We start from the raw sequence: 20,490 nt of genomic DNA on the forward strand, positions 1-20,490 counted from the left end.
GTGACAGGATCTTGCAATACTAGAAATTAAGGACTCAATGTAGAGTTTCTCAGAGTTTCTAGTATACCTTCTAATTTAGGTGCTTGCAGCAGAGGTATTTGAAGTGCTCTTAAAATTCTAACATCATATCAGATTTAGATAAAAATATCTTACATATAGTCCTTATAATTTGATAAGGAATTTGATGGAATAGACTTGAATTAATTGTTGTTTTCTATGACTACATCAAGACAGTTCTTTCATCTCAACTTACCTTAATCTGATCCAGTCAGTACCACAGATTTAACTCTACCTGCTGGTTTCCATCGTTACCTCCCTAAGATTTCTTCTAAGAAATACTGCAGGAGACATAATAATGGTATGCAATCAGACCTAACACCTTCCTTCATGTGAATTATTGCTAGGTGTGAGCCCACATTACAAAAAACCATCATAGTTAATGCAAGTCAAACATGGCAAAACTGAACTCTGAGTTGTTGCATTGCTGGACAGCATTTAAACCTTTTGCCCCTTCTTCACAAATAGTTACAAAGATACAAAGGGTGTTACATACTCTTTAGACATTTCTTTGGCAACAATCCATGTTTATGTAGTGAAAAGGGAAATTGAAATATGAATAGGTAATTAATGTCCTATTAGTCACTTTTTTAGTACTGGACTGCTTGAAATATTTCAGATATTTATCTGAGATTTATAAGGAGATAAACACTAATTCACATAAAATTAACAGCTACAACTTGTCAGCACCTCAGGGCAGATCATTGCTAATCTGTCACCTTAGAATACATGTAAACCATAGTTTCTGAGTGCTTCATACAATGATAGAACTGAATGTCAGATACAACTACATGACTCCTTAGCAGTCATGATATGATTTAATTTTTACCAGATGCCAAGGAATTAATTGACACTAATTGCTGATTTGTTTTGTTAAGGGTTTTCAGTTCTGTTGGGAATATTTTAGCAACATGAAGAGGAAAAAATAGTTGTGATATGGCTAAAGAGAGGCTATTTATTTCCCAGTGCTTTCATTTCAACTCTTACCTGGTCAGTAAGGTACATTTTTAAATTAAGGGAAAAAATGCTCTACATCTCATTTTTATTTTTGGCCATGGTTTGCCTTATACTGGTGAGTCTCTGCTGCTAGTTATGTCTGTGGAAAATCAGTTTTCAGCAATGAAAAAGTGCATGCAAAGGGATGGGATCATGGTACAGCATAGCTGATTTTAATGTTCTGAGAGCACCTTTCAGACCAAAAAATTTATCGTAAAATCAATCTTGTCACTAAGCTACATAATACAGAAGTGTAAATCGGTGGTCTGGAAATAGAGCAGAAATCATGCAGAGGCACAAAGTAATCATAATCCCTAGAAGACCCATGGTGAGATCCAGTTAGCTTAAATCACATACAGGCTTGGGCTAACAGAATTGCTCTCAGTGATGCTGAAAGACACCTTCTTTCCTGACTGTAGAGAAAATAAAATGCTTAATTTACGAAGACTGCTTCAATATACAACCAAAATGTATCTATCCCCACTGGGGGAGAACGGATAGCCACTCGTTTCTAGGTCTGCACAAAGCTAAGAGATCAGCTACTTAGAGGCAAACAAGATTATATATGACCTCATCAACAGTCATGAAACTAAGGCAGAACCCATCATAAAGAAGTGCAAAGAAGACTGACAATGCAAATGTCAAAAACATTTACAGAACCAGAAGTAGAAACACCGGTCAAGTTTTAAAACAGAATTTCATCAGAATCTGTGTACAGTGCTCAAACTTCCAGCCACCCTGACAGAGAGCTAGATAAGGTGGGTGCTCATGCAGGACTTTTCTCTCATTTGAAATACACAGTGCAGAGCCTGGGAATTAAAAAAAAAAAAACCACAACCCCCCTGCCCCCAAACTAAGAACATATAATAACAAATAAATGCATGATAAATAGATTGAGTACCTAAACCAGGTGGACCTGTCTCCATCAATATAGAATAAAGAGGAGGAAGTTTAGAGTGCAAAATGTTTTCCAATTCTTAATTAATTCAATATGCAACTATTTTTACCTTCTGTGCTATCAACATCAGACATCATTTCAGCACCATAAAATTAAGTCTTAATAAAGGAATAAAGGAATATCCAAATGAGACTTCTTAGCCTGTGATTTCTAGGATCACATGAACTGGTATAGTAATTTCTTCTGTCCTAAATCTAAGGGTGTCACATCTTTAGGTATTATGCAACCCATTTTGTTTGACTCATGGTTTGTTTCTTTATCCCTTTAAATCTTAATATTTAATGTATTTGTATTAGCATTATGTATATTTATTATTGTTATTTCAGTGGTATACAGTGAATACACAAATGGCAGTGGGCACAAATTGAAACACAAGGAATTCCATTTACTTTTAAGAAAAAAAATTTTCACAGTGAGCATGATCAAACCCTGAAAGAGATTACCCAGAGAGATTGTTCAAACTCCATCTGCACGTGCCTCTGAGCATCTTGGTCGAGTTGTCCTTGTCTTGAATAAGGGGATTGTACTTTATGAGCTCTAGAGATTCTTTCTATGTTTTTTGGTAATAGTATTAACATTATGGGGGAGTTTTATTTGTATTTATATATTTATGTAGAATTAATTGCAAGAAAGGTGGAAAATCATGAAAATGCAATTTCATGTTAGACGCTAGAAATACCCAGTATTGCAGGGCTCACAATAGGTCATTCTGATTTTGAATGCTTTGCAGAATTATTCATTAGCGAGGCCCAGTTTGGGTGGGGGGCTTTTGTACCTAAATGAGAAACATCTCCCTTGTATTGATGTAGAAAGAAACCAAAATCAGATTTCAATGTAACTAGGGAGAGCTGCACAATGAAAATGTGGTATGGACTTGCATCAAAAAATGGCGTAGAACAAAGGAGGCAGGAAGCACGTAGTCTAGAGCAAGTGGGATCTTGGCACCGCAGGTATCTGGATAATGTGAGCAAGTGATTTTTCTCAAGATAGATTTCCAGACTAATTAGTCCCATTTCCTCCATTTGTACCTGACGTCGACATGCCTAATCTTTAAGCACGCCCAGTTTTGTGAAGGACAGCAGAGTGCATATGCAATCCTGATGGGCCACCAGTCAGAAGTGACTGCAGTGTCTGAGAGCTTGTCAGTTCCTGTTGTGCTCTTCCACCACAGCTCTTGGCTGTCTCTTCATGGCTGTCAAAGAGTCAAACATTTACTGCTTGGCAGCCGGATGGAAAGGAAGTCCCATCTGCTTCCTGGTGCTGGAGGTGGCATGGAGAGCCAATAAAAGCAAATGTACAAAGGGAGACAGGATTTGGTGACCTCTCAAGAGTGAAGCTTTCTGTCATCCTGCTGGAAGGCAATCGTTGTTCCTGTGTATAATTAATTGCATGATTAAAACTCTATCCACAGTCCCAAAACAAGAGGATTAGAGGGTTTAAAGGTTTAGATATTCCTGATTCTTGTTTCCATTTTCTTTTGTAAATGTATCTTACGATTTGGATCAATCAGGGTTGTATCACTCACATATCACCTCAGAAAAAACAGGGATTTTACTGATTGTTTAAGGTAATTTAATACTTATGAAAAGTTTCAGACAAGTTGATAGCCTTAAAACCTTTCCCTTCTGGAATGATTATCCTCTGAATTATATTCGGTGCCTTCAGACACTGCTTGAAACCTGTTTCTTGCATCTCAAATCTGTCTGTTTTTCTTTATTTTCTGACCAGTCTTGGACCCAATAATGGTTGATGTAACTCATCCTAAAAACGCGTCTTGACTTATGTATTTTTAAAGAGCAGTAGAAGTAGATTGATTTTTGGCAGTGTTAAGATAGGTAATTTGCTATTTTGCTCCGCATTTCTTGTTAATATCAGTTAATTCTTTTTAAAAGCTAGAGATTTTGAGTTTTATGTTGTTTTGGTTTTGGTTGCTTTTTTTTCCCTCAGTAGACTTACCATGTTCTTTTGTATTTGAAGATAATTTTTACCATTATCTTTGACTTCACTCTTATACTTCTCAAAAGTACAGTCAACAAAGCATACAGAAAATGCTACCAATGTCAAGTTATCTTATGCTTATATTAGGGAGCTCTTTTTAGCTTTTCCCAGGGAAAAAAAAAGAAAAAGAAACTGATAAGTTGGTACTATGAATCATTTTTAAAACTAAAAATTTTACTGCTTAGTGGTTTTACTCTCTTTGTCATAACGGACAGGTCACAGACAAAACCATGGCAGTCAGTCTTTTAAAATCTAGATCACACAACCACTATCATAGCCATTAATTTTCCATTACAAGCAGTTTATCTGAATGTAGTGTCTATTTTATCTGGTCATATTTTATCTGACACAGATGTTTTGCAGTGCAGTATTTAACAATACAAGACTTAAGCAGTGGGGAAGAAATATAGATTCTAGCTGCAGTGGTCTGTATTTCTGCAAACACAGGCAGCAGGGTGACTTAGCAGAAAAGAATACCTAGACACATCTAACAACAGGGCATAGGTGATGATGAGCAGTATTCTAAAGGCATAAAACACTGTGTAATTGCTACACATTAGGGTGTAGCACTTGAAGTGGAAGACATAGTCCAGTGCTACTTAACTGAGTTTGCACCATGGTATGATGATCATCAAGGACATGTTCTAGAACTCCATGAGGTATTTGGAGATCAGGGATGTTAATAAAAGCAGAATGGCATCTGTGTTCTTGAGGAATTCGAGCAGCCACTTAATTAACAACATTTAATATTATCAAAATACTCAGTGGTGGTGTGCTTTTTTGGTATTTGACTTGTGAAAGATTGAAATGATGCCGCCCATCATTTGATGAAGCAAACACTGAACATGTTCAGTAACAGTTTCTAAAGCTGTGCATGGGGAGATATAATCATGGCCAAATTCCTTGTCAGATCTCCCTCAGAGTCCAAAACCTGAGCTTGCTGAAAACAAGATCAGACAAGAGAAACTACTAGAAAGATAGGATTTAAAGAAGTCCCTGGGAACAGAAGGGATGATTGACGCTGGTCTGACTGATAGGTACCTTTATCCTCATGCTGGTGCCAGTTTGAACTCTTGAACCAGACTTCTCTGTGATGGATAACTGAGGACCAAACAGCAATGGAGATTTAAAATCAGGGCCATGTAGTTCCTTTTTATTGAAGTATGGGGTATTTCTCCGTGAAGTCACCATCTGAACTTGAATCCATTTGAATTGTACTACCCTAGACTTCTTGTTCTGAAATGGCTTGCAAAGCACTAAAGTGTTTCTGTTCTTTAACCCTGAAGGTTTAAAAGTTACTTATATCATGTCGCTGTTGAGCCCCTAGCAGAGAAAAAGACCCGGATTCTCAGCGTGGCATGAAAAAAGAGAGCTTTATTATTTTGATTCCAACTTATATAGATTTTTCAGAGGTCACCCAGATTGGTCAGTCAGAAACCTCCCCCTAGGCCTGATTGGCCAGGCCTGAACTGTCCAAATCTCGAGACACTGTTTTTAATAGCATCCAAACTTTATCTTTGTTTATAAAACACAGGAGAAAATTCTCATGGGAAAGACCTGTGCTAGCCACAATATCACTCACATTACTTGCCCATTTTTAATGATTGAAATGAAGTAATTTACAATGATTCTATTTGTATGTTTGTTTGTAAAGTAACATTTCATTTCTGAGAGATAGAAATTTCTATTAGACATTAACTGGAAGTTATGAATGTTTTCTTGCGAAAACTTACTTCAGCAGATAAATTAATTGATGTTTAGGTTGAAGGGGAATGAAACAGCTGCGTGCAATATTGTCTCATCTCTACAAGCAATTACATACAGCAAGGATATATCTTAAAAAAAGTTTATATCTTAAAAAATTAAATCTATGAGATGAGGCTATGAAATGTTAAAATTTAAGATGGTAGGTATTCTCATCTTAAGTTTTAACATTTCATAGCCTCATCTCTACAAGCAATTATATACAGCAAGGATATATCTTAAAAAAGGTTTATATCTTAAAAAATTAAATCTATGAGATGAGGTTATGAAATGTTAAAATTTAAGATGGTAGGTATTCTCATCTTAAATTTCTTAATCCTCTTGTCCAAAACTGTCTTTACTGCATCAGTTACAGTTATATTGACAATCCTTATCTTTGCTATCTGTACCCTGTTTTCATCACCTATCTCATCTCTTATTTCCATTCTATTCAGTAGTACTCCATGACTTACTCCTATCACAAGTTACTCCCCTCTCTTCATTAAGTTTTTTTCTTCTCTACTTTTAACTCCCTAAACCAAGGGGTTTCACTGGGAGACCCAAAGAAGTGTTTGCTGACCTCAGTTTAGGTGCTCAGACTTTGTACTTGGAGCACAGGTCATGATAACATCATGTGCAGTCCTTTACAGATGGCACCTTTGGGGAATTAAACTGTTAAAATATTTATCTGTTGAACATGTGTGAACTTCTTTCTCCACATACACACAGACACACACTACACACACTACACACCTCCCAGCAGTATGAAATTTAATCAGCTGGGGTCAGATTTCAGAGGGATGCCAAAAGGCACATCCCTGATATGAAGTGTGCTTACTGCTCCCTCTGTCCCAGGTTTTAATCTGAAATGTGAAACACTGAGTTTAAGGTCACTGGAGTCGGTTCACATGAACAAATCTTCTTTTTCCATAGCCTTCTCCTTGAAAGCAGTCAAGGTATTTTTGCTGTAATATACCCAAAACTAACAAACAAAAATTTTAAAACTCATCCAATTAAGATGGATAAGATGGAAAATTTTATTTAAAATTATTGGAGCTTGGAAATGTTACAAGTACCTGGAAAGAAGAGCCATTAAACAGGAGGTGTCAGGAAATCTAAATAGGTTTTGCTATTAGCTTTGGCTTTGAGGTATGTATTAAAACCGTTAGTTCACTGTTCCCAAGGTGTTGATCAAATGCATTCATTTTCCTCCACAATTGTCTGCAGGTGCAGTAACCCAAGCAGCAGCTCTATCACAGGTGATGATGACTCAAATACAGGTGCTAAAACAGTTTCTGTGCTTTGGTCTTCTGGTTCTCTGCAAGAAGCCCAGCACTACTCCTATGCTTTGAGGACCCGTGGGATCCATGTAAGTCTTGAATGTATATGGTGAACTGAACTTTTACTGCTCAAATGCTTAGTTAGCCCGTTAAGCTAAAGATGGAGAAATAGAAGGCATAGGAAGACATTTAAAATTGCCTGTTGTTGTTGTCACTGAAGGTGACTAGTAAGAAGAGATCCTATGTGCTACTGATAATTATCTTGAACAGATTCATTTCTGTGGAGGTGGGTTTTTCAGACACTCTTTGGCCCAAGATATGGCATGAAGGGTTAAATGCCAGTAAGATCAATGGAACTGGTCAGTGCTGTTTAAACCACTGAGTTTTAACTTACTATTGCCCATGCAAAAAGTCACAGTTCTGCAGCTACTGTTGCCTAGCTTCAGATTTCTCAGGCTTTGAACACCTTTTGAATGGCTCTTTTCAAAAACTCTGAAAGAATAATTTTTTATTCTAAAGTTAAAAAAAACCAAAACAAACCCCCCCCCCCCCCCATTATTTCCAAGAAAAAAAAAATCAGATTCTGGTCTAAGTTACTTTTAAAAATTATTTTATTGGAGAAACTCATGGACATGGGAAATTATCATTTACTCACAGGACCACAGCATGTACTATTACAATTAAACCAGAGTATCCAAATGTAAATTAACTGCTCCTTCATAGTCCACAGGATATTCACATTGACTCCATTTCTTTAAGACATGACCCATACAATTTCTGTTTTGCCTTAGTTAGCACAGTTGATATCTCAAAAGTGCTGAACAGGATTAATTTTTGTTTGTTTTGTCCCTTTGGGTTTTTTTTTTTTTGCAGAATGGCTATCTGTAGAAATGGTGGTTGCATTACTTTTTTTGAGAAATGAAGCAAAGATACTGAATTTTAAACATCATTCCATTTCCTTTGTTAACAAAGCAAACAGCCCAAGTAAAAGATTTTCTAAACGCTGAAGGAACACTTTCTGTCTCTGTGAAAAATGGTTGAAAAATCAGCTGTTTCAGCTCAGTATTGACATTTCCTGTGTCACCTCACTCCATGAACTGCTGGACAGAAACAATCCCTGAAGTGTGTAAACAGGCAAAGATTTCTGACAGCTGTACAGAATTTATTTGCATCCCAAGATAATTTGTCAGAACTGTAGAAAAATGACCATACTACCTAAATGATGTCATTCTTAAACCATTTAAACCTTGTTTAATTAGCTGCTAAATTAGTTTTACTAACAGCAAGTTTGTAAACTTTTTATACCAAAGCTGCAGACCCTGAAGATGTCAGGAGGTGGGCAAGGTCTGGTTTGCCCAATGCCTGTGGTTTTGCTTTCCACCGATGTTCTGTCACGGGGATCCCAAAAACATTTGAGTAGACTACATTCAACTCTAATGCAGGCAGTGTCTCATGATCTCACTTACCACATGATCACTAAGACCATTTCACGTACCCTGTCATCATATAACATTCCTCTGGAGGGAATGAATTTGTTTACATGGGAAACAGCTCATGTATTTTAGGGGTTTTTTTCATGTGATACAGCAGAGGAAAACAACAATACCAGTCAGTTTTCAAAGAGAAATACAAACAGGCACCAAGTAGCCCTTTAGAAATACTTTTCCTAGCTTCAATACCATCAGAAATGTTTACTTTGGATTTTGGGACATTTGAAAACAGATCTCCCCTTTGCAGCAAGAAATCTGAGAGTGGCATATACAGTCGTGCCAATAGCCGGTAGTTCAGCATGCTGTTTCTGACAGGGACCTCTATCAGCTGCCTCAGAAAATGTTACAGAATTAACTGGCCACAGAAATGTTCTTCTTAACCCATGTTTGTTAGATGTTGATCTGCTTTGAAGCCTAACTCCCTCCAGAAACTCCTTTGGGCTTTTAGAAATGCTTATTTTGGATGTTCTTCTTACCCACACATGTCCAAGACTTTTTTTGAGTTCTTCTGGACTCTTGACCTAAATCACACTTCATGGCATGTATCCCAGACTGATTGCATGTTCTTGCTAATTGTTTCATTCATATTCCATTCCCCACACCACAACTGGGAAGCAAAGTTTAGGTTAAACAGTTAGCTATGTATGCCAGCACTGCACTAATTTCTTTTTCTTATGTAAAAGATTGTCACTAGTTTTGCACTAGCAGTGCAAGTATCTAACACTTAATGTTTAGTTTTATGTTACTTGATTTAAAAGAAATTTTTTTTAATTTATCACCATTGCAGAAATCCCCTCTATTTTGGTAGCTTTGAAACCTCGTGGTGCAAGCCCAAAATTCTGTACCCACTCTGAGTCTCTTAAGTCTTAGGAACTGAAGAAATGTTCTAAGCTATAAATTAAATAACTCACAGCAGCGTGGCGTATCCTTCCTCAGTTCACACCAATAGGGGGAGGCTGACGGTACAACCCAGGGTCTGCACTCTGCAAGCGTGAAGTCTCACCTTGTACACCTGAGGTATTTCAGAGACACAAGGAAAGGCCACACAACGTTGACCCAGTGCATCCCAGATAAATAGTCCTCAAACAGAGAAGGCACCTTCAGAGCAACAGGGAACATCGAATGTCCTGACACAGAAGGGGCACTGTGCTCGCTCCAGTACAAAGCCCATCCTTCCTTTCACAAAATAGGATCCAAAACCAGGCTGTGAATCATAGTGAATGTTGCCCCTAGCCAGCTCTAGAATTGACCTGGAGTCTGCATTCACTGGGGCTTGGGTGTGGAAAGCACTAACCTGAAAGTGGTTTTCTTCTGCCAAGACTACTCAGCTTGAACCTCTTGGCTGCTTCCTTTTCTTCTAGAAGGTCTTAGTTTGCAGGATCTTTTTTTCACTAAGTTTGTGTGTCACCTTTGATGCAGAGAGAGGGAATGGGGGATGCAGGCATGACAAGACAGCTAAGACTGTGTGCAGACACACACACCCCTGAAAGACTGAGGACAGACAGCTGTGCTGCCAGTGTGTCTGGAAAACCACATCTCCATGAGGAGTGAGAAAAAGGAGTTGGCATCAGCATTTGTGTGTAAGAGACAGAAGGAAATAAGGTAGAAGCAGAGAGCTCTTCCCTCACTATGTTGGGACAGGCACCTGAGGTCCAGGTGGGAAGGAGGGTGATAATGTGACTACAAAGTTTAAAAGGAATTGTGTCCTAAAAATAAAAAGAGAAAGAGTCTTGCAGGGGTGTGATTCTTACTGTCTATGGGGGTTGCAGTAGGTATTTAAAGTATTAGATGAGATCTTTAAAGTAGTGGATACTGTAAAACTGCCCAAAGAAAGTATTAATGCCGCCTGAGTTTCTGCCCTTATTCAGTTCTGCATTGCTCACTGCTGAAATGGAGACAATTACATCAATAAGGGCTCTTGCAAAGAACTGAGCTTGAAACAAAAGGATGCTGCATCTCAAACAATTTCAGATAATTCACCTTCAAAGCAGCTAAGAACTATGTTAATAGTGCACAGTTAGGATAATAATGTACAGGTTTGGACAATAGAAGGAGGAGAGTGAATTTAGGGTGAGGCAAATGCAAGGCTAAATATATGAGAGAATGGAAGACTGATTCAAACCACTGTATATTTTTTCCAGTTAAATCAATAGTACCAAGATTTAATAGCATTTGTTTGGTTTCAATTATTTATTTTTCCTCAAAAAATGTTTGTATTAATACAGCATTCAGGAAATATGCTGGTTTGATCTCCAGAGCACTAAAGAGGTCTACTCCCAGCACAAATGTGTCAAGGGCAACAAGAGATCAAAATGCTTCATAATGACATACTTATGGTCTATTTAGTCAGAATCTGTTGTCCTTTTTTTGACAAATACTCTGTTTTTCATGTAATCCTTTTGAAGTCGTGGGGCTATCCATTGTTTCAGGGATTCAAAATCTGACAACAGAAGACTTCCTTCTAAGGGGAAAATGCTGATTATTTGTTCCACCCTTGATATTTTGGATAAAATACCTCACAGCCATTCTAACTGTGATGACTTTTGTTTTCGTGATGTTGAAACTGTTGGCTAAAGCCTTCCTCTGCGTAATTCAGTATTTGATTTTTCATCTGGAGGAAGGAGAGGAAGGAAGAAAGGGCAGTCTGATTTTCTTGAGCTGAAGTTTTTTTTTCACAAATAATAACAAGCATATTAGCTAAAGAACTAAAAAAATAATTAGAGATTCATGTTACTTTCAGAATTCTTTTATAGTGTGTGTCATTAATAGCAAGGAAGACTTGATATGGCCAATGCACAAAATTAGTCTGTGTTTGATGCAAACAAACGTGGTATCAGTAGGAATTTTTTTTATATACAAAAGGCTAAGCAAATCTCTCCATTTATATTTTCTAGGAAAACATTTATTTGCTGAGTACATGCTGAGCATCTTTCCTGCCTTTTCTCAGAATAGGCTCTTGTCTCCCTGTGGTTAGCCAAACTGAATACATTGTTAATGTATTTAAGGATTACTTAATTTGACAAACCTCTGTCCTTTGTACTTTTCATTTATGCTGCTGGCACAACAGCCAATGCCAGGATGTGCATTATTAATACAGTGGTTGTCATTTTGATTTTGCCAGCTTCATCTGAATCACATGTGCAGCACTGGATTGTTACTGAGCCTGTACATATAGAAGGAAAGTTTCTTTCTTCCTCTCTTGTTAACTAAGAGAGTACTGATGCAAATAGTGCCAAAATAGTTTAGAAGAAGCAGAAATAGAGCAGAATCTGGTCATCAACCCCAAAATCTGTCTTTTCAGTCTAGCTTCAGATAGTGGAACTGAGCTGGCTGACAGGAAATGCAAAACTATGCCAAAAAGTTAATCTCTCCTGTGGTAAATGCCAAGGCAAGATCTACGTGGCTAAGAGTGGCAGAGGCAAGAAGTGGGTGAAGTTGCTTTTGCTTACCCTGACCACTTTCATGATGTAGTTTATGAATTGACATCAAAACAATTTGTGTATCAGTAGTTACAGATTGCTATGATAAGGAATCATAGAATCATCAGTGTTGGAAGAGACCTGTGAGATCATCACATTCAACTGTCATCCCGGCATGGCCACTGTAATGCCTAAACCACTAAACCACATCACCCAGTACCAGATCCAGATCCATCTTAAACTCCTCCAAGGATGGTGAAGGAACAAGCAATCCGGGATAGTAACAGCGCATAACCTCTTAAAGTTAAAAAGCTTTATTTTCAGAAAAACAATGTACCTGGAACGCAAGTCTAAATCTCAAAGGTTCATCTTCGTTTATCTTACTCCTTACCTTCAGCTCCTCTGTCCCCAAACAACTGAGTTCTGTATATATCATCACTTTAACACAGAAAAATGTTTATGACACATTTGTTAAAGTCACCTCTCTTGTGTATGCACTGTATACACCTCAAGTGCACTTTGCTGTTTCTATACATGTTTCAGTTATTCTTACCTGTCAAATTCAAAATCCACACCTGAGGAGCTATTCTTTATAGTTTGCAGTTCCAGTTCGGTCATGGTCACAAATTGGAAGTGAGAATTATTTAGGAATGAGAACAAAGGCTCATCCATCAATACAAAAGCTGTAGGGCTTCCATTTATTCAGCTCTTAACTTTCTTAGGTACAGAATGAACCAAGAGGCAGACACAGTAGCAAATTTATTTACTCAGAGCAACTGCAATTAGATTAGCTGTTAGGAGACATTGACCTGGGACAACAGCAGGTTTAATGATGGTACTGTGGAACATAAGTACATTGATAGGGGCATTTGGGAGAAGTAAGAAAAGACTTTAAAAGGCTGTGAAAGGGGTTAGATGAGCAGGAAGACTCAAGCAGGAATTCAGAGTGTGCATTGTTCTGCAAATAGGGCTTGACAGTAGCCATGTCTTCATATCCCGCTGTTTGGAAAGGTAGATAAAGGAAAAGTCTGACAAGTCCATGAGCTGGATTTGTTCTACCCATGAGCTGCCTTCATCCACCACATTTTTGAGGTCGTTCTAAGCAATATTTCTTCCATAAAGGGACTCATCACATAATCTTTGGGCAAGTTCTACTTTGAGTGTGTCATGCTGATGATCATATCCTGTGCTCAGCTCTCTGAATTCAGGGCAGTTTCAGAATGAGTCTGATCCCTCACAGGCGTTTGCCAGCCCTCACCCTACAGAAACCTGAGGAAGTTGCTGGGGACGTGCTGCTTATCCATCTCCCTGGTTATCAAGTTGCTCAAGGGCACAAGGGTTCAGAGGACTATACATGGACCAGCATTCCTTGGGCTCAGGGGAACAAGAAGAGAATATTAATATCAGGAAACCCAATACTGGTTTGCAGATCATCAGCTGCCATATACCTATGCATGAACTCACTTGATGGCATCTGTTATGCTAATCCTAAAAGTTACAGATATCTGACCTAATTTCATAAGACTGGTCTTCATTACCACTGTCTGACTAAACCCCTGGAGAATGTTATAACCTTCAGGAAAGATAAACCACAGGGATGGGAAAGGGAATGGAAAATGGAGAGCTGCCTGAAGTGAAAGATGAAAGGGAAGATTAAGAGGCCTTCTTCAAGTAAAGGGGCAGTATACATCAGAGACTAGCTCTGATCTGTCTAAGGAAACAAATCCAGGAACACACTGCACAAGAGACATTATGGTTGAATAGGAGGAAGAGCCCCTATGTGGTGGTTGCCTGCTGAAAAAGAAGTAGATGTGAATAACTTTTCAAGAAAGAGGAAGAAATATCTTTCAGGTGAATAAAATAGTAACAAAGTGGTGAGTATATTTAAAAAAGACATCCTGACATTATGAAAATTAATATTGAAATCGGATAAAGACTCAGATTTAGTAAGAAAAACACAGTTGCTCTAAAACTGTCTCAGAGGAAGCTCTGATAATCAAACTAAAGTTTAATATTTGCTGCTTCTGCTACCTTCAGCTCTGACCAATTTACTTTGACATTACTGACACCCATCCCCAAGAGGCAAAGTTAAAGTTCTTTATTATTAGACTCAAAGATGTCATGCTACCAGCACTGCAGAGGCCATGAAGGTGCAGGAATATGTGAGAGGCCAAGCTAATATAGACACATAGTTTCCTTGGATAGCTGAGAAAAACAGACCAGCTTTACAGTTCACATGCCTTTCCCAGTCAGTGCTGCAGCAGTCAAGCTGGGTGAGGGTGGTTCAAGCATTCAGTTCATATTGATGCCTGAAATTGCTAAGCAGATTTCTAGAGCCTGGTTGCTTGCAGCGCTGGCTCCCTCCACCTGCTGTTTGCTTTGTCTCCTGCAATGACAAGATAAGCCACCACTGAAGTACATGTGCACATGAGCAGGGGGCAAATGTGGCAGCCAGGGCTTGTCTTTCATTGCAAAACACATTCAAATCCATGAAAGAAGATCACTATAAAAGATGTTGGTATTTATTTTATGGCATTACTAGTACAGCAGCTGCTGGGTGGTATATGACATCATTTGAAATGTTCTCAGTCAAAGTTGCTATTTGTTCGGAGCACTGATTGCTTGCATTAACCTTGTGAAAAGTTTTTGTGTACAGTATGATCTGGAAAAAAATACTAGTTTCATCAAAAATGCCATTAGTTTGAACAGAGCTATGAAGTATGCTAAAAGTATTTCCTTGGAGGTTTCAGGTCAAATAAATTGGCCAGGCTGTTATCCTTGAAAATAAACCTAAGTGAATAATACCTTTTGAATAATTTGAATGTTAATTATTTTTCTCCTCACAGGATAACCAAAACGTATCCTGCCTTCCCCAGTTGCTTTTTGGAAGTATTCAGACATTCTGTGATACAATTGAACTGTAAATTTTATGTGAGCATTTGGCATTTATTTCAGTATGTTATTTCATTGTTAATGTCAGATGTCATATGGACTCATTATCACTTTCAAACAGGTTAAGTATAAAAATGATTTATTGCAAAGAGTTTTGTGCTCAGTGATTGTAAACCCAGCAGCTGTCAGCACTAGCACGTTTAATGCAGTATTTTGTTTTCAATGAAAGTTTAAACCACTTCATCCTCACTTTGATATTCATGGATAGCATCAAAAGCAGGGGACACAAATATGAATTTAGCTTGTAATGGGAATTATTGCAGTACCAACATCAGTGAATTATTACAGACTTTTTTTGTAGTATTCAATCTTCCCTGCTGGATTATTTGATTCAATATTTTGTCCATAATCTAAAAAAAAAAAAGTCACTACACCTTGTGTTTTGTGTGAAAATATCCTCGGCAGCTGGAATTTAGATTTTGTACTCTTCCAGGCCTAGCTGCTTTTCTCCCACATGCTTCTACAATGGTGACAAATTAGAAGAGCTGGTCCTAACCTGAAGTGAGCTTATTTAACAAGTCAGTGTCTCCTACATACTTTCAGATAGTAATATGTTATTCTACACGATATTTCTTTTGAGTCCCTTTGAGTATTCTTTCTCAGATCTCATGAATTTGCAAGTCTGTGGAATTCCCCCTGCCTGTGGATCAGGTGAGGAATTTTATTTTTCCAGTGCTTAATGTGGTGCTTATTGTGTATTGTGTACATAAACCACCAGAATTTGCCACCATTTACTTTGCCATTAACAAAGGGTGTTTTAGAGCAGTGATTGCAAACCCCATTCACTACAAATTACATTAAGTTCTGCACAGTATCACACTCGGGCAAGATCCACCCTGGCACATACACTCCACTGGGAGCAAAATTGTGTGTATGTTTGGATGCTTATGGATTTCCCTGACGTGGGATCAACTGCAGGAGAAGATTGGCCACTAAGAGTTAAATACTGCAGAGCTGAGCAACCTGCACACAGATGGTAGATACGAAGTGAAGCTTTCAGGCTTCTCATAAGATTGGACAGGTCCGGTTTGCCATAATACACTCGATGAGAACATTGCAGTTCATTGTGGAACAGTTGTACGCAAACTGTCCATTCCATAAACTGAGGTGGAATAAGGTGAAATAATGACATCTCTAAGTTATTGTCTGGGTTCAGTACCCATTAAAAATCCCTTTTTGGAAAGTGCTTTTCAGAAACCAGGGCCTGAAAAAACACACTTATTTTATAACTGTATTTTATACACCAATTTTATAAGTCTACCACAGGAACAGATTTATGTAAGAGCTCCAGCAGGCTCTCTTCTTTTCCTGGTATAAGTGTATGATTGCTTTCTGAGCTCCTAAACTTTGTCACAGTCCAACAGGCATGGGTCTTGGAACTTACTCTAGGTCACACTGCTGTCAACTCAGAAATGCAAATGGGGCTACAGTCTCTTAATTTTTAAAAAAAAAATTAGGCAGGAACATCTACTGTGGAATTCAAATGATCCCCCTGTGTTGTAGAGTTGGCCTTAAAGTGGCTGAGATGTGCAGAGGTTAAAAAAAAATAAACCAGAAAAGGGAGAAATTGTGGGACAGCTGGTTGAGAGAACAGGGGTGTTAGGGCTCTGGGTGAGCTCAGAAAGTGGCCTTTTGAAGAGAAGTATAAATGCAGCTATTGAATACACCATGCTGATTTATTCCTACTTCCTGAAAAGGTAAGATGGCCTTAGATTCAGCATTGCCTTATCATAACCATGGCCCAAAAGTAAATTTTCTAGATTTCTATAAAAGCTAAATATCTGGAAGCTAGAGATCATAGTAGATGTTGATAATTCATCAGACAAAATATATAAATCCCTCTCATAATGTGAGAGGTCTTTTTAGGAAATCACAAAACCTTTCAAAAATATGCTGATGAAGTTCTGCTTGTTCATGCTAGCAGATGTGGCTCTTTAGTCCCTACAGGAGCCAGGACATGTGGTAGCTTTTCTCTAGAGGAAGTTAATCCCAAATAGGCTCTCCAGGGACATTACAAGAAGAGCCTGGTTTAGGCAGGCAGCTTTCATAGAATCACAGAATCATTACTGTTGGGAAAGACCTCTTATGTTATCAAGGCCAACCTTTAACTCAGTGTTGCCATGTTCACCACTAAACCATGCCCCAAGGTGCAACAGCCACACTTTTTGAACACTTCCAGAGGTTGTGATTCCACCATTTCCTTGGGCATCCTGTTTCAATGAGTGACCACAGTTTCAGTGAAGAACCTTTTTCTAATATTAGACCTCAGCCTCCCCTGGCACAACTTGAGGCCATTTCCTCTCATCCTGTCACTTGTTACCTGAGAGAAGAGGCTGACCTCCACCTGGCTACACCCTCTTTTCAGGCAGTTGTAGAGTGTTATAAGGTAATCCTTGACCCTCCTCTTTCCAGGCTAAATGACCCCAACTCCCTCAGCTGCTCCTCACAGAACCTGTGCTCTAGACCATTCACCAGCTTTACTGCACTTCTCTGGACTTGCTCCACCACCTCAGTGTCTGTCCTGAAGGACCCAGAACAGGATGCAGGATTTAGCTGTGGCCTCACCAGTGCTGATTACAGGGGCTAGTATGGGTATGCCTTGTAGTTCTCTGTGAATTCAGCAAAATAATGAACTGAGATTTAAGGTTTTTAGTGAGGGTCCAAGGGCTTTTTTGGAGGATGCAATTTCCATTTGCTCTGAGCTATACAGCAAGGGAAGCTTTGTCTTTGTAAGCCCTGCTCAAAGCATGACAGAAACTCTACAGGTCCAAAGGATGTGACCCTGAATTCCTTCCCCTAGGTGCTCTGCCAGTGGGAGGGCTTGCTGCACTGGACTCTGGCCATCACTGTCAGTTTGTGGGTGTCATCATTAATTGCGAACCTGAACAAAACCGAAAATACATTTGCACTGTCCTTTTCTTAGAAACCCAGATACAAGAGGTACTGACTTTCATAAAGTGCTTTGGCAATATGCATTCCCTAGTTTATCCCATCAGATTGGACTACAGCTGTGTGGGACATGCTGTACCTCCTCAAGGGCACTCTTTTACACAAGCTAACACTATCAAAACCTCGTGAGCGGCATGAGCCAGGACTGCACATGCTTTCAGACTGTACAACCATTTAACCAGCAAGTGATGCAGTATCTCTGATTAAACATGGTACACATAAAGCCTTTTCTGATTTTTTTTAATGCATTATGTGGTCCCCTTGTGAAATGCAGATTGTCTCCCATGGACATATATCACAGGGAGGAATGGGTTTCAGCAGTGGCTCAATATCCAAAGCAGCATAGCTGTCATGACATAAGGTGCCCTAGCAGGTTAATTTATTTTGCTTCTGCCAAGTTTTATGTTTGTGCTCTGAAGTTTGGAGGTACTAGAATTCATCAGTGAAATATTCACAAGCGTTCAGTAAGAGAAGAAAATTTACAGTTTGCCAACCATACTGAAGCAAACAGCTTTTTTTTTTTTCTTTATTCAAATGGGAAAAAAGGTCAAGAATGATGCAACAAGGAAAAGAAAATAAATTTGAATAAGATCATTAAGGTCATAAATTCTGGCTAAATTTATAAGCAACCTCATCTAATCCATTTTGTCAATTATTTGGTTGTTTTTTGTCAGTCCGTATATTGAAAAATAGAAAATGCCCAATGCATTTAATATGGATACTGTGCTTAAGGCAACAAGGTACCTCTCTCCAGGCAATTGCTGCAGATCTATTTATCAGCAGTAGTAACCTTTGTGTAATTTCACATATAAGGTTGTGGTTTACCTTATTGCTATCAGATGCTGCTGTCTGCAAAAGAACACCATCTCTGTTTAGGCAGCAGTCCTGTAATCTGAGCAGCCTGAGGAAAATCAAGATTACTGGTTAATCTGCTAAACTTCCTCCTTGAAGGCATCATCTAGACACATTCAGGAAGCACAAGTACTTGTAGAAAAAGTGGTAAATATTAAATTAACATTTTTGAGATTATTGCAGGGAATTTATTCCGTATGATAGACAAATTTAAGAGGTGTTTCAGACTTGCAACTCTTGAGCACTCTCGATGGAACTGTTCCTGACTTCAGAGCGACAGAAATCCTTTGGGCTCCTGAATTTTACACCTTAACATGTACTCTTGTCTCACTATCTCAGTCCTCGACTTTTGTTTGGTTATTATTATAACAATAAAAGAAAGCGGTCTTGGCACTAGAGTGACATTAATATATTGCTTCTTTAAAAAAGAAATTAGAAACTTTCAATTCAGACTTCACAGCTGTTTAAAAAATGCACAATGACTCGTTCATCAAAAACCTATTTAGTTCCTTTTTAGAGGGAAAGATGATAAAATGTATTCACAGCAGAGAAAGAAAGTGGCAAGCTACAGATTAACTTGCTGGGAATGCATAACACATTACAAGTTATACAAGCAGTAAGTGGGAAAATACTGAGTTTTTATATTACATGTTCCAAGAAAAATATAGCTCACAAAGAAAGAGATGAAACGTATAACGGAGTTGACATAATAGACTGAATAAATTTACCAAATTTATCATATTCAATAGAATAAAGAAAATGTAATGTAATGGGAGCCAGCCATACTGAATAGGGTAAAAATCTTCACAAAACTGATACATAATTCCCTGCACCAATCCAAACTAGTGAGACAATAAACAAAGCAACTGAATTACTCTTGTATCAAGCCTGTGAAAGACACTGAATCAAAAAGACCACAGGAACTGAGGAACTGTGCAGTAATAGATTTTGCTTTGCAAAATCTATAGGTATGTTAGCTATGAACTGTGTATCAGTTTCATGAAGACTTACCCTGTCCAGTATCTTTGGTACCCGTTATATTACATTTTCATTATTCATGTTACTCTGCCATGGCAATAAAAGATGTGTCTTTTGATACAGTTCTAAATGAGGGTTTTTACAATCTCAGATGAAGAGAAGGGTTTGTGCTCTTTACAATCTTGCTTAGGAAGGGTCTGAAGGGAAGTGTGGATGCAAAGTTCATAGAACTCAGGAGCAATTCAATGAATTCAATTTCTTTCCACCTTGTTGCACTGTTGATCTTGCAGAAATTACTTTTTCAGGTTCTTACCGAGATTTCAGTTTTTGTCCCCACTTTGTTTATATTTTTACTCCATGTAGGCTATTTGTAATTTCAACATTCTAACAAAAATATCTGAAAGAAAAATTCCTGGTCAGTGCTGGTTTTTATAGTTTTCATTCCTTGTAGATAGTAAAAAGGTGTACCTGTGCTAGACAAGCAATTTCCCCCCATTCATTTTAGAGCTGCACTTACAATACTAAATTTGTCTATCTAGATCTTTAAATATATCTTTAAGATCTATCTAGATCTTAAATAGTGTTGAAAAACCTTTGTGACAGTCCAGATTTTGATAGCAGGGCACAGTTCTGGAGCACAGAACTTTTATCTCCACCTTCAGTTCCTCTATCATCACCAGAACACACTGTATCTCCACCTTCAGTACCTACTTTTGTGACCATGGGGAGAAGGTTTAATTGTTCTGGGACTCTCTTGTACCACCTTTAACAGGGAGAAATCAAACTATCAGCAATTGTCTTAGCATTTGATATACAAA

General features: G+C 38.3%; 1 long non-coding RNA gene across 2 annotated transcripts in view; it reads left to right on the top strand.

Annotated features, from left to right (window-relative positions):
* LOC146439646 (uncharacterized) overlaps nt 1-20,081 on the top strand; it is a 69,473-nt gene extending 49,392 nt beyond the window's left edge. For both annotated transcript variants that reach the window (XR_014850864.1, XR_014850863.1), the window contains exons 3-4: nt 6,980-7,125; nt 9,944-20,081. This is a non-coding gene — a long non-coding RNA (uncharacterized LOC146439646). The remainder of the gene's footprint in view (nt 1-6,979; nt 7,126-9,943) is intronic.
* Nucleotides 20,082-20,490: the final 409 nt, after the last annotated feature.

Source organism: Lichenostomus cassidix, chromosome 3 (assembly GCF_008360975.1).
Source record: "Lichenostomus cassidix isolate B80296 chromosome 3, HeHo_3.0, whole genome shotgun sequence".
NCBI lineage: Eukaryota > Metazoa > Chordata > Aves > Passeriformes > Meliphagidae > Lichenostomus > Lichenostomus cassidix.